At 38.8% G+C, this 15,159-nt stretch overlaps 1 protein-coding gene across 5 annotated transcripts in view; it reads left to right on the top strand.

Moving 5' to 3' along the window:
* The window catches only part of GPR160 (G protein-coupled receptor 160), a 30,763-nt gene that overhangs the window by 13,052 nt on the left and 2,552 nt on the right, over window positions 1-15,159 (top strand). For 4 of the 5 annotated variants that reach the window (XM_082840063.1, XM_082840065.1, XM_082840067.1 and 1 more), the window contains one exon: window positions 11,341-11,455. The gene's annotated coding sequence lies outside the window, so the exon portion shown is untranslated. Of the gene's footprint in view, window positions 1-9,449; window positions 9,484-11,340; window positions 11,456-15,159 lie in introns of all 5 variants that reach the window. The other variant, XM_082840066.1, reaches the window with a different exon arrangement.

Raw genomic sequence — 15,159 nt, 5'->3', positions numbered from 1 at the left:
CTCCAGTAAATTTTGGGTAGATGCCTTAGCATTTTCTGTATGTATAAACATCATCTGCACAGAGTTTTACTTTATTCTTTCTAATCTCTATGCCTTTTTTTTTCCTTGCCTTGTTCCTTTAAGGGAAAAGTGGTCAGTTTTTCACAGTTAAGTATGATGATAGCTGTAGATTTTTTTATAGATGTCCTTTATCAGGTTGAGGAAATTTCCCTCGATTCCTACTTTGCTGAGAGGTTTTTATCATGAATGGATGTTGAATTTTGTCAAAAACTTTTTTCTGCATTTCTCAAGATGATCATATCGTTTGTTTTCCTTTATTCTGTTCATGTGAATGTGTCTCTTTTTCATCTTTTGGCACTTTTTCATTATGTCAAATTAGGGAAAAGACCACTGTTACTACTTCTGACACTCGAACATCTTGGCATTATTCATTGAATGTAGGTTCAGGAGCATGATTTAGATGGTTTGAATCTGATCATCTCCATAAAATACTTTATAAACTAAAAAGCACCATATATATTTAGGTAGAATTATTTGACTTAAGGGGCCTACCTGTCCCCCAAAACTTCTCTTAATCTCTGAAACTTCTGCTGTTCGTCTCATGCCTAAAAAAATCAGTATGAAAATAACAGAACTGTACACAATAAGATTTTGACCTTAAAAGGTCTTACTTCCTACTTTCTGAGCTTGGGAGACCTAACTTATGGATATGACAAAGTCCTTCCATTTAAGTGTCCAGTAATATTTCTCAAAAAAGAAATTCTCAAAAAAATCTGTATACTTGTTGCCTATGTCCCAATTCTTCATTGACCTGAAAATCCTGGGGGACTAAGAAGTCTATGGTCCTTGGTCTAAACACTGGAGAAATCAATGACTTAAAAGGAATTTCAGATGATTTGGGGTGGAGCTATCACCCTCCCAGATTTCAGACTATACTACAAAGTTACAGTAATCAAAACAGCATGGTACTGGCACAAAAACAGACACATAGATTAGTGGAACAGAATAGAAAGCCCAGAAATAAACCCACACACCTATGGTCAATTAATCTATGACAAAGTAGGCAAGAATATACAATGGAGAAAAGACAGTCTCTTCAATAAGTGGTGCTGGGAAAACTGGACAGCTACATGTAAAACAATGAGATTAGAATATTTCCTCTCACCATATACAAAAGTAAACTTAAAATGGATTAAAGACCTAAATGTAAGACCTGAAACCGTAAAACTCCTAGAAGAGAACATTGGCAGAACATTCTTTGATATAAACTGTAGAAATACTTTTTTTGGACCTGTCTCCTAAGGCAAAGGGATAAAAGCAGAAATAAACAAATGGGGCCTAATTAAACCTAAAAACTTTTGCACAGCAAAGGAAACCATCCACAAAACAAAAAGACAACTTACTGAATGGGAGAAAGTATTTGCAAATGATATGGCTGACAAGGGGTTAATATCCAAAATAAAGAGCTCATACAACTTAATATCCAAAAACAAACAATCAAACCCAATCAAAAATGGGCAGAACACTTGAATAGAAATTTTTCCAAAGAAGACATACAGATGGCTCAACATCACTAGTTTTTACAGAAATGCAAATCAAAACCACAATGAGATATCACCTCACACCTGGCAGAATGGCTATCGTCAAAAAGAACACAAATAACAAATGTTGGCAAGGGTGTGGAGAAAAGGGAACCCTTGTACACTTTTAGTGGGAATGTAAATTGGTGCCACCACTATGAAGAAAAGTATGGAGGTTCCTCAAAAAACTAAAAGTAGAACTACCATATGATCCAGCATTTCCACTCCTGGGTTTATATCTGAAAAAAAACAAAAACATGAATTCAAAAAGATACATGCAACCCAGTGTTCATAGCAGCACTATTTACAATAGCCAAGATATGGAAGCAACCCAAGTATCCATCAGCAGATGAATGGATAAAGAAGATATGGTCTATGTATACAATGGAATATTACTCAGCCATATAAAAGAATGAAATTCTGCCATTTGTAGCAATGTGGATGGACCTAGTGAAATAAGGTGCTTAGTGAAATAAGTCAGAGAAAGACAAATACTATATGATATGATGTATATGTGGAATCTAAAAAATAAAACAAACAAATGTATACACCAAAACAGAAACATATTCACAGATTAAAAAAACAAACTAGTGGTTACCAGTAGGGAGAGGGAAGGAGGGAGGGGCAAGATAGGGGTATGGGATTAAGAGACACAAACTACTATGTATAAAATAGATAAGCAACAAGGATATATTGATAGCACTGGGAATTATAGCCATTGTCTTGTAATAACTTTTAATGGAGAATAATCTAAAAATACTGAAGCACTGTGCCATACACCTGAAACCAATATAATATTGTAAATCAACTATAATAAAAATAATGAAATTAATCAATATAAGGAGATGTGTATGTTATATTTTCTGCATCCTGAGAGAATGGAAAAAACAGGTGGGTGTTTATGGTAGTAGTGTAAGCTGGCATAGGTCTGGGATGCTGTTGTCGATGACTTATAGGACAGCTTGACCCTGGTTGATTGGGGAGGCTATCCCAGGTTGTGTGAAGTTGAAAAAAGGATCTCCCTTAGGTGATTGGCCTGGTTCACTTTCTCAGTAATGACCGACAGACCCATAGTTTTAGAAACTATGGACAACTGAACTTGAGCAGTGTCGTCATCTCTCTGATTGTTGAGTCATCCCAGGAGCCATGTTCAGTAGCTTGGGACTGCCAGTGAGGTCTCATTGAGCAGGGGTTTCTGATTGGTACTTTCCAGATCACTGTATGCTTAAACCCCTTCCTTTGCTTGAGAGCAGGACTAAAGTTGATGATAATCATTGAGAACTAGGAAGCAGTCTCTAGTTCAAATGTCCTTTGAGGACTAAACCTCTATAAACATGTTTACTAAGCAGTTGTCCCATATGTATTTGGACATTTCTGGTGGTGGTGCAAACACTAGCTCCCAAACTAACATGTCCTCCTTTTGAAGAATTCCCAATCTGGTAACCCTTTAACTATTACTCTTGTGAATCCCTTTCCCCTATGTGTTGACTTCTTTAGGTATATTCCTATTTATTGCTATCTTTCTTAAAATTTGGTGGCAAAAGCAATTAATACAAGGTATGGAACTCCCTTCTCCTTAATTCTGAACACTGTACTTGTATTAATTTGTGTGTTCACACCAAAATGATGAAGAGATGAATATATATGTGTGGAATTTGCAATAAATAAGACACAGTCACACTGTGAGGGAGGGATATGTGAAAATATACATCACCAGAATATTAATTTATAAGTGAACCTAGGGCATTGGGTAAAAATTAATGATAGCTGTATGGAAAACCAAATCTCATCAATGTAACCTAATTTTTTCAAGAACATAGTAAGGATCTGGAGGAAGCAGGGCACATATGTCTTGACTTTCTCATGCTGTTGATTTAATTATGAGTAACATAATCAGCAACAACCCAGGGAAACATAGTTTAGCTTATATGATACCAGTCAGATGGTGGGAAGGTCAGAGACATCAAGGATATGGTGCTGGTGCAGGATAGCGCTTACCAGTTAACCCTTCAGAGGTCAGTCTGGGACCCAGTCCCATTAAATAAACTTTATGACTACTGATGTATTGTGTATATATTTGTGTGCCAGAATACTGGAAACAGAAGTCAAAATAACCTGGATAAATTAGGTACTTAACAAACTGGACAATGTCAAATGAAGGCTAATTTTGTAAGCAGGAAGTTCAGATTGGGGAATGATTGGCTTTGTGCCTAGTCTCGCAGAACAAGCCCCTGGGCCGTGATGAATCACAAGGTAGTTGAGCCATCAATGACTATAATACGAGTATGTGCACAGTACCACATCTCGTAAGTCAGTGCTCTGGCTAAGGATACTTTTAGGAGGCTGAGAAGTAGGCAAAACATACAGTGAAGGCTTACAGTGGATAAAAATTTTGAAAGAGAAGCAGAAACATAAATTCAGCAAGATGGGAGGGATATGAAAAAGAAGCAATTAGAAGTATTTTGTATTAAGTAGGATAGGCTAAAATGCTGTAAAAATAGGTAAAAAATACAGTGGCTCAAATTCAGTACAAGTTTATTGCTGTCATATAACAGTCCTGGGCGGATATTTCAGGTCACTGGGGGTCCCTCTATACTCAGGGACCTGGCTGATGGTAGCCTGGCTGCCTTCACCATGTGTCCTGCAGAGTTGCTCTGGTTGCCCGTAGGAAGGCAGAATGAGCTTTGCCCAGAAAGGGCTACTATCATGTCTGCTCACATCCCATTGGCTAGAAGTCAGTCATGTGACCATACCTCACTGCAAGGGAGACTGGGAAATATAGGTCCCCTGTGGGCTTCAGGAAGAGAAGAGAGCACAGGTTTTGAAAACCACTAACCGTTTCTGCCATACCTCTAAGAAACAGCAGTTGACAACAGATTTCTCATTAACAATAACATTTAGAATACAAAAGAGTACATACCTTCAACTTAGAATTTAATACTAGTTAAACCATCATTCAAGAATGGTCAGCAGTCCCTATGGAGGAGAATTTGGCAATATATGGCTATGTAAAGATGGAGGCAGAGATAGGTGTTATGCTGTCACAAGCCAAGGAATGCCAGGAGCCTCCAGAAGCTGGAAAAAGCAAGGAAGGATACTCCTCTAGAGCCTTCAAAGGGAGCATGGCTCTGTTGAGACCTTGATTTCAGATTTCTGGGCTCCAGAACTGTGAGAAAATTAATTTCTTTTCTTTTGACTACCCGGTGGTAATTTGTTATGGCAGCCCTAGGGAACTAATACATCTACCTAGGACCACAACGATTTTCTCCTGTTTTCTTCTAAAAATTTCAGTTTCACTTTTACATGTAGCCTTATGATCCATTTTGAGTTTACTTTGTGTATGATGTGAGGTAAGGGTTAAGGTTAATTTTTCCCATATGGATGTATGGTTTCCAGCACCATTTTTAGAAAAGACTATCCTTTCCCCCATTAATTACCTTGTACTTTTGTTGAGAATCAATTGACCATAAATATGTGGGTCTACTTCTGGATTCTCTTCTGTTTGATTGATTTATAGGACTATCCTTATGCTAATACCCCCTCTTTATTTCTATACCTTTATAGCAAGTCTTAAAATCAGGTAGTGTAAGTTCACCAACTTTGTTGCTCTTAAAAATTATTTTGGCTCTGCTGGGTTCTTTACATTTCCATATAAATTGTACAATCAGCTTGCCAATTTCAACAAAAAAACTGGCTGCGTCTTAACAATCCATCATATATGTCTCCATGGATTTAGATCTTCTTTAATTTCTGTTTTATTAAATATTTTATTTATTTATTTGTAAGTGTAAAGGATTTTTTTTTAAATTGTATTAAACAGGCAAAATTATTTAGGTCAATACATTCTGAAGGAATTTCACATGTTCTGATTCCTTCCACTGCCAGTCACTTAGTTCCTCCAAGGTTTGAGTCATAATCTTCAAGATAAGATAGCCCTTTCAAAAAGAACTTTTGCTCAGTCCACAGTTGTCATGTCAGTCAGTCCACAATTCTTCTAGGTCACCTTCTTTGATCTCCCATAGAATATGGACACACTTTAAAAATTCCCCATCTGTAATCTTTGGGATCCAATTTCCTCAAGCAATTTACTTGAGGACCATGTTTAAGGTCAGAGGAGATGGCTCTGACTGGTTCTGAATTTTAGACACCCTCTAAACATGCATTAAGTTGAAATCAGATTACTGCTAAGCTATCACACCCTAGAACAGTACACATCATTGGGCTATGCCACTACCTTTTTTTTTTTTTTAACATCTTTATTGGAGTATAATTGCTTTACAATGGTGTGTTAGTTTCTGCTGTATAACAAAGTGAATCAGCTATACATATACGTATATCCCCATTTCTCTTGCCTCTCCCTCCCACCCTCCCTATCCCACCCCTCTAGGTGGACACAAAACACCGAGCTGATCTCCCTGTGCCATGCGGCTGCTTCCCACTAGCTATCTTACATTTAGTAGTGTATATATGTCCATGCCACTCTCACTTTGTCCCAGCTTACCCTTCTGCCTCTCCGTGTCCTCAAGTCCATTCTCTACATCTGCGTGTTTATTCCTGTCCTGCCCCTAGTTCTTCAGAACCTTTTTTTTTTCCTTTTAGATTCCATATATATGTGTTAACATATGGTATTTGTTTTTCTCTTTCTAACTTACTTCACTCTGTATGACAGACTCTGGGTCCATCTACCTCACTACAAATAACTCAATTTTGTTTCTCTTTATGGCTGAGTAATATTCCATTGTATATATGTGCCACATCTTCCTTATCCATTCATCTGTTGATGGACACTTAGGTTGCTTCCATGTCCTGGCTATTGTAAATAGTGCTGCAATGAACATTGTGGTACATGACTCTTTCTGAATTATGGTTTTCTCAGGGTATATGCCTGGTAGTGGGATTGCTGGGTCGTATGGTAGTTCTATTTTTAGTTTTTTAAGGAACCTCCATACTGTTCTCCACAGTGGCTGTATCAATTTACATTCCCACCAACAGTGTAGGAGGATTCCCTTTTCTCCACACCCTCTCCAGCATTTATTGTTTGTAGATTTTTTGACGATGGCCATTGTGACCGGTGTGAGGTGATACCTCACTGTAGTTTTGATTTGTATTTCTCTAATGATTAGTGATATTGAGCATCCTTTCATGTGTTTGTTAGCAATCTGTATATCTTCTTTGGAGAAATGTCTATGTAGGTCTTCTGCCCAGTTTTGGATTGGGTTGTTTGCTTTTTTGATATTGAGCTGCATGAGCTGCTTGTATATTTTGGAGATTAATCCTTTCTCAGTTGCTTCGTTTGCAAATATTTTCTCCCATTCTGAGGGTTGTCTTTTCATCTTGTTTATGGTTTCCTTTGCTGTGCAAAAGCTTTTAAGTTTCATTAGGTCCCATTTGTTTATTTTTGTTTTTATTTCCATTTCTCTAGGAGGTGGGTCAAAAAGGATCTTGCTGTGATTTATGTCATAGAGTGTTCTGCCTGTTTTCCTCTAAGAGTTTGATAGTTTCTGGCCTTACATTTAGGTCTTTAATCCATTTTGAGTTTATTTTTGTGTATGGTGTTAGGGAGTTTTCCAATTTCATTCTTTTACATGTAGTTGTCCAGTTTTCCCAGCACCATTTATCGAAGAGGCTATCTTTTCTCCATTGTATATTCTTGCCTCCTTTATCAAAGATAAGGTGACCATAGGTGCATGGGTTTATCTCTGGGCTTTCTATCCTGTTCCATTGATCTATATTTCTGTTTTTGTGCCAGTACCATACTGTCTTGATTACTGTAGCTTTGCAGTATAGTCTGAAGTCAGGGAGCCTGATTCCTCCAGGTTTGTTTTTCTTTCTTAAGATTGCTTTGGCTATTCGGGGTCTTTTGTGTTTCCATACAAATTGTGAAATTTTTTGTTCTAGTTCTGTGAGAAATGCCATCGGTAGTTTGATAGGGATTGCATTGAATCTGTAGATTTCTCTGGGTAGTATAGTCGTTTTCACAATGTTGATTCGTCCAATCCAAGAACATGGTATATCTCTCTATCTGTTTGTATCATCTTTAATTTCTTTCATCAGTGTCTTATAGTTTTCTACATACAGGTCTTTTGTCTCCTTAGGTAGGTTTATTCCTAGGTATTTTATTCTTTTTGTTGCAGTGGTAAATGGGAGTGTTTCCTTTATGCCAGTACCTTTTTAAAGTCCAGACACTGTGTTCTCAAGATACAAGCCTTAAAAAAGAAGCCATCTTTGTTTCATGTCAACATTAAAATTAGAGTACTAAATCAGTATAGCTGATAATTTCCCTTATATCTTATGCTTTTAAATTATCAATTTTATAATCCTGGAAGCAACCTTTATGTTTGTAAATACCCCCATCACTTGAACCTGTTTTAAGTATCATGTTCCTTCTTCTGTATCAAAACTCATACTGAAGAATGAGCTCTGGGTTACAAAGGAGGATTTATTTTTGCATCTGTCTGTAAGTCTTTGTCCACGAATTACACAAAAGCAAACACATGTGCCATTTCTGCAATGTTTAAAATATTCAGAATACTGTGCTTGCCTGTGCTTTGGCAAATTTATCCCTAAATGTTCCATAGTTTTGATGCTATGGCAAATGTTATTTCATTTTCCAATTATTTATCACTGGTATATAGAAATACAATTTTAAAAAAATTAACCCGCAACCTTGCTAAATTCGTTACCTTTTGTAGCTCTTGTTTCAGACTTTCTAAGTACATGATCATGTCACCCATGATTAAAGACAGCTTTACTTCTTTCTTTACAGTCTACATGCCTTTTATTTCTTGTTAATGACTTACCGCACTGGCTAGGACCTCTAATAAAATGTTGAGGAGGGTTGTAGGGTGGACATCCTTGCATTGTTCCTGATTTTAGGAGGAAAAAGCCCACTCTTTCATCATTTGAGCTTAGATGTGGGTTTTTCATAGATGGTTGGGAAGTTCCCTTCTATTATTTGTTTTCATGAGAGTTTTTATCATGTTGGATTTTGTTAAATGCTTTTTCTACATCTGTTCAGATGATCATATAGTTTTTCTCCTTTATTCTGTTAACATGATGAAGTACATTGATTTTCTAATGTTAAACCAAGATTGCATAAACGGTGGTGTATTAGATTATATTATTATTTTCATATATTAATGAATTAATTTTTTCGTTAAGGATTTTTGCCTCTATATTCTTAAGGGATGATGCTTTGTAATTTAGTTTTCTTGAAGTGTCTTTGGTTTTGTTATAAGGGTAATTCTGGTCTTGTAAAATGAGTTGGAATGTGTTTCTCTCTTCTGTTCTCTTTAAGCTTGGTATTTCTTCCTTAAATGTTTGGCAGAATACATCAGTGAAGACATCTGAGCCTAGAATTTTCTTTGTGGGAAGGTTTTTAAGTACAAAATCAATTTCTTCAATAGGGATCTTTTTGTTTGAGTTTTGGTAGTCCATGTCTTTCCAGAAATTTGTGGGTCATCACAGTTGTCTCATTTATTGGAATAGAATTATTCTTTTTAAAAAATATTTATTTTTGGCTGCATTGGGTCTTTGTTGCTGCGGGTGGGCTTTCTCTAGTTGGAGCGAGCGGGGGCTTCTCATTGCAGTGGCTTCTCTTGTTGCAGAGCACGGGCTGTAACAGGCGCACGGGCTTCAGTAGTTGTGGCATGGGGGCTCAGTAGTTGTGGCTCACGGGCTCTAGAGCACAGGCTCAGTAGTTGTGGTGCACGGGCTTAGTTGCTCCACGGCATGTGGGATCTTCCCGGACCAGGGCCCGAACCCGTGTCCCTTGCATTGGCAGGCGGATTCTTAACCACTGTACCACCAGGGAAGTCCCGGAATAAAATTATTCTTAATAGTCCCCTATTATCTTTTTAATGTTTATAGGATCTGTGCTGAGGTCCTCTCTCTCCTAATTTTGGTAAGTTCTTTCTCAGTTTGGTTGGAGGTTTACAATTTTATTGGTTTTTAGAAAGAAGCAGCTTTTGGTTCATTGTGTTTTTTTGTTATTTTTGTTTGTTTTTAAAATTTCATTGTTTTCTGTTCTTTAGCTTACTTCCTTTAGCTTACTTTAGGGTTTAATTTACTCTTCTTTTTCTTTTTGGCCGCACCACGCAGCTTGTGGGATCTTAGTTCCCTGACAGGTATTGAACCCGGGCCCTCAGCAGTGAAAGCGTGGAGTCATAACCACTGGACTATGAGGGAATTCCCTTACTCTTCTTTTTCTTAAGGCGGAAATTCAGGTCACTGAATCAAGACCTTATTTTCCAATACAGGCAAATATAAGAATCTCAGAACGATACAGTCAAGAGCAATTAATGTAGTGGAAATTAAAACTGAATTTTGCTTTTGCTGGTTTTCTTATATTTGCTTTGCTGCTTTTCAAAGTTCTTTTTTTCTACTGTAGATTTATAAATTCTGATAATATAAATAATACATGCTAATTCTTAAAGAAATGTTCAGGGTACAGAGAATTATAAGGAATTTTATGCATCAGGATAGGCCGTAACATATAATCACAAAACCCTTCCAGCTTGATACAACAAACTTTATTTCCTGCTTACACTGTACATCCATTCTGAATCACCTGGGGCTTTGCTCCACTGCTCCACACAGTCACTCAAGGACCCAGATTGACAGAGGTCCCACTGTCTTGAGCTGTCCTGTCTGGAACACATCCTGTTTATTCCGTGTGGCAGGGGAAGAGAACACTGAAGGGGCTCTCATGGGATCCTTTGGGTGCCAGTAATCTACACAGTCACTCTTATTTGGAAAGCTCTTTCATATACATAAATTGGATCCCTTTCTACATTTCCAGTTGTGAGTTGAGCCATAATTGTGTCTTACTGAAGAGCTTTGAAATGAAACCTGAGGTTGAACTTCAAGCTTCAACGCTTAGCGGTCACACATCCTAGGGAAATGAGCTTGTTAACCCCCGAGCATTTCCTCATGCAAAAAAATAATATCTACCCTTCATGATTGTTTTAAGGTTAGATAAAAGGTACATAAAATCCCTGGACAAGGCTCAATACATTATTTCTCCCAGAGGCTTTCTTCACTTGTGAGGCTCAGCAAATCCAGCTACAGTGCTAATCCCATTTTCTAATAGTAGACCAGAACGTTAACTGTGCTCGTCTTCCCATCCTATTGTTTAATGCAGATGGTTTTGTTAGGAAACTTTTCTATGATTGCATAACACAACTATTTGATTGTAATTATGCTATGACGTTATATACCTCTTTTTTACTCTCAAACTCTCATGAATGTACAGTGGATTTTCCAAAAGCTACATGTGTGATATCACAGCTGATTTTATAGATGAGAATCCAGCTGTCTGCCGTTGAGCCAGATACTACAGTAATTTGCGAAATGTGAAACAGTGCCACTCTGCTCACTCCATTTTTTTGTTTGGGAAAACAGAGTGATTTTTCACTTTAAAAAATATTACTCACGTTAACATGCACCAAGTGTCAAAAGGTCCTGAAATGAAAGTTTGAGAGCTGCTAGTTTAGACTCTGAACCTGTGGGTGAAAACTGCAATGTAGGCAGTATTTCTATAAACAGATAACATGTTATCTGCACCCATATCTCAGGGTCTTTGGTGACTTTTAATCTAAGTATCCCTTTCCTTCCTTTTGCTGGAAAAAAGAAGTAACTTGCCGTAATCCTACAAATAGTTACAGTTTCTCTAAGCAGAGATCTGGAGGCAGTTACAGTGAATTCCAGTTATTTAGGTGGCTATTAATGACGGTTATTTTATTTTCTATCTTTCACACAGAGCTTATTCACATGGCGTTTTGGTATGCCAGGAACCAGAAGTGAGATACTTAAAGGCAGTAAAACTGAAGTAAAATAGGAAGATCAGCTAAGAAAGACCTACTGGAGAAAGCAAAGTAAGTGTGGTGTGTTGTTAAGAATTAATTGGGTTATAAGTGGAAAAGCAGAGACTGGGTCAGTGAAAAGAAGTCGTAGTTTGTTTCCCTCAGGCCCTACTAATACTTCTAAACTGGCCAGATCACACAGCAAGCCCAAAGATGCCCTGAAAAGGACCTGCACATTAACTTCTTGAATTGTATATGAAGCATGACTTGATTCATAAGTAGTTTAAAACATCATGCAGGAAAAGGATCATATCTTCATAAATCTTTGCATCCCAGTAGGTTAATGTGAACATTTTTCAAGGGAAAATTGGAGGACGGGTAGCCCATCAAAGGCTTTTTGTCTTCTACAGGGAGGTTTTTTTAAAGAACAAAATAGTGGAATTTTGAATACTTTCAGTGGTTTATGGAGTAAGTAGGGTTTAACATTTTCATCTAAGAAAGTTTTCATTGGTTTCCATGATTATGGTGTTCAGGAACCATTGTAAAATGACCAAAACCTCATTTTCCAACATACATTTTTCCATACAGTGCCTTTGACTGCCTTTTATTGCCTCAAGTTGCATATCTTCCCTAGGCCTTGTCTCTGAAGTTTCTTCCAGCTTTATGTTTCTCTTGCATATTCCATTTCAGATTTGTTGTCTTCTTTCTCCCCATCTTCTTCTGAAGAGGTTCTTGGTTAGTGCCTCGGTGGCTGTGGCTGACCCTCTGCCCCCGACCCGCTTCCTTGGCCCCTGGGAGACACTCAGGGTTGCTTCCCTCCTGCAGGGACAGGCCTGCTGTCCTGGCCTTCCAATCAGCTCCCCTGGGAGAGTCAGTGGTGAAATGGAAACTGAGGAAACATCCCTTGGATGTTGCTTACTTAAGTACGATTCCTTAGCTTTAATTTTGGATAGGACTGTAAAGGGTACAGTCATTTTATACTGATAATCCTTTCTTTTATCCTAAACATGCTTTTTTTGTTTTGTTTTGTTTTGTTTTTCCGGTATGCGGGCCTCTCACTGCTGCGGCCTCTCCCGTTGCAGAGCGCAGGCTCCAGACGCGCAGGCTCAGCGGCCATGGCTCACGGGCCCAGCCGCTCCACGGCATGTGGGATCTTCCCGGACCGGGGCACGAACCCATGTCCCCTGCATCGGCAGGCGGACTCTCAACCACTGCGCCACCAAGGAAGCCCTAAACATGCTTTTTTAATAAGTGGGTCTTTATAAATATGAACCCACATTGTTTCCCTTCCCCACCCCCATTCTGAACCAACATTTGCTATTTAAAACTAAGCCTGTTTTTTTTCTTGGCACAAGGATTTCATACGGTCTTAACCATTCCACCCAGGTTTCCTTATCCAAGGCCAGTAGTGTTTGTCAAGGTGGCAGCCATGATTCTGTGCCCCTGTATATCAAATCTGGAATGGAACTTTTTCTGAGAGGGAAAAGTTAAACTATATAGTATATTTGAGTATAGGAAAAAAATTGAGCGTACAAAAGAACTTGTTTCATTTGTTCTTTTATAACCTATAGTTATGAAAATAGGTATTGGATGATTTTTTATAACTCTTTACATATACATGTGTGTGTAAATAGATACATTATTTGTGTGTCTTAATAACTTAGCTAATGACAAGGTACATTGATGGCCATGAGAATATGTTAAAGACAAAATTATTTATGATCCTTGTTAAAGAACAATGAGGCAGACTTTATTCAAGATGACAGCAATAGGTGTGGGGACCACAATAATGGGATTTTGCAGTTGGGGTTGGGGGGGTATAGAGACTGGACTCAACTCCAAGTACAACAAGGAAAAGGGGGAATTTATACCCAAGGAGGAAGGTGGGGGTCAGGTCAGTGAATGGACTGTTACCAAGGAAACATCAGGGGTTAAGAGGGGATTCTGGTGAAACTGACCTACCAGAATTCTTGCTGAAGGCAGGTCAAGGTGATTAGACATCAGCTAAACTAAAGGATGATGGGGATGAGGAACCTGGTCAGATATTAAGAGAGATCAGATATTGAGAGTGAGAGATCCTGCCTAAACCGACTTAGCAATATTCTTGCTAAAACTGGACAATGAAAAGACAAATACAGAAGCTCAAAAGTTGGCCTAGCTGAAGAGAGTTGAATTCTCTTCTCAACTAGGAAAGACTCTTTGTCAACTTAGGGTTCATTCTGTCAACAGAACTGGTGGCCCTCTCCCTCTCTTTTCTTTACCCTCAGACAGTATCCTCACTACTTCCTTGAAATTAATCATCAGTTACCTGTAGGCAAATTGTTTTTTTTACTTTTCAGACTTGATACTCCCTTACTTTTTTTCTGTAAAGTTTGAGAAAATCAGAAACACCTATAATACTACCATATTAATAACCTGATATGTATCTTTTCAGTCTCTTTCTATACATGTATAATATCTGTAAAAAATTAGATGACATGTTGCTGCATAATTTTTTATCCTGCATTTCACTTAAGTAAACATACTGTGGAAATTTATCATGGTTTTTTTTTTTTAACATGTAACAAAACCACAAGGCATAACAACATTTAACAAGTATAGAAAAGGTAGAGTTTCCTATCCCGAGAAACTTTTTTTTTTTTTTTAATAAATTTATTTATTTATTTTTGGCTGTGTTGGGTCTTCGTTTCTGTGCGAGGGCTTTCTCTAGTTGTGGCAAGCGGGGGCCACTCTTCATCGCAGTGCACGGGCCTCTCACTGTTGCGGCCTCTCGTTGCGGAGCAAAGGCTCCAGACGCGCAGGCTCAGTAGTTGTGGCTCACGGGCCCAGTTGCTCCGTGGCATGTGGGATCCTCCCAGACCGGGGCTCGAACCCGTATCCCCTGCATTGGCAGGCGGACTCTCAACCACTGTGCCACCAGGGAAGCCCCCGAGAAACATTTTTAATGGCTGCATAATAGTACATCGTAAGGATATATCACTTTATTTTTATTTTAATTTTTTAAATTTTTGGCTGTGTTGGGTCTTTGTTGTTGTGTGCGGGCTCCTCACTGTGGTGGCTTCTCTTGTTGTGGAGCATCAGCTTCAGTAGTTGTGGCACATGGGCTCAGTAGTTGTGGCTCACAGGCTCTAGAACGCAGGCTCAGTAGCTGTGGTCCACGGGCTTAGTTGCTCCGCGGCATGTGGGATCTTCCCGGACCAGGGGTCAAACCCGTGTCTCCTGCATTGGCAGGCGGATTCTTAACCACTGCGCCACCAGGGAAGCCCCAAGGATGTATCACTTTTTTTTTTTTTTTTGCTGTACGCGGGCCTCTCACTGTTGTGGCCTCTCCCGTTGCGGAGCACAGGCTCCGGACGCGCAGGCTCAGCGGCCATGGCTCACGGGCCCAGCCGCTCCGCGGCATGTGGGATCTTCCCGGACCAGGGTACGAACCCGTGTCCCCTGCATCGGTAGGTGGACTCTCAACCACTGCACCACCAGGGAAGCCCAGGATGTATCACTTTTAATGCATCCCTAATTGTTGACATTCATGGGTAGGTTTTTTGTTATTGTTTGGGTTTTGTTTTGCTGTTATAAACACTGGTTGAACAGTCTTGCAGAAACAACTTTGGGTCAACTGTGTTTTGTTTTTTTTTTTTAAGGCTAAATTTGTGTGGGTTTTTCTTTTTTTTTAGGCTAAATTTCTTGAATTTCCCTTCTTTTCTTCCATCCTTTCCTGATTTCTTCCTCTTTGAACTTTCCCTTTCATCATCTTTTTCCTGCTTTGAATGCATTTA

The sequence above is a fragment of the Leucopleurus acutus genome (assembly GCF_964270905.1).
Source record: "Leucopleurus acutus genome assembly, chromosome: 5".
NCBI lineage: Eukaryota > Metazoa > Chordata > Mammalia > Artiodactyla > Delphinidae > Leucopleurus > Leucopleurus acutus.
Note: the sequence above shows the minus strand (reverse complement) of the source record. Positions and strands in the feature narration are given on the sequence as shown.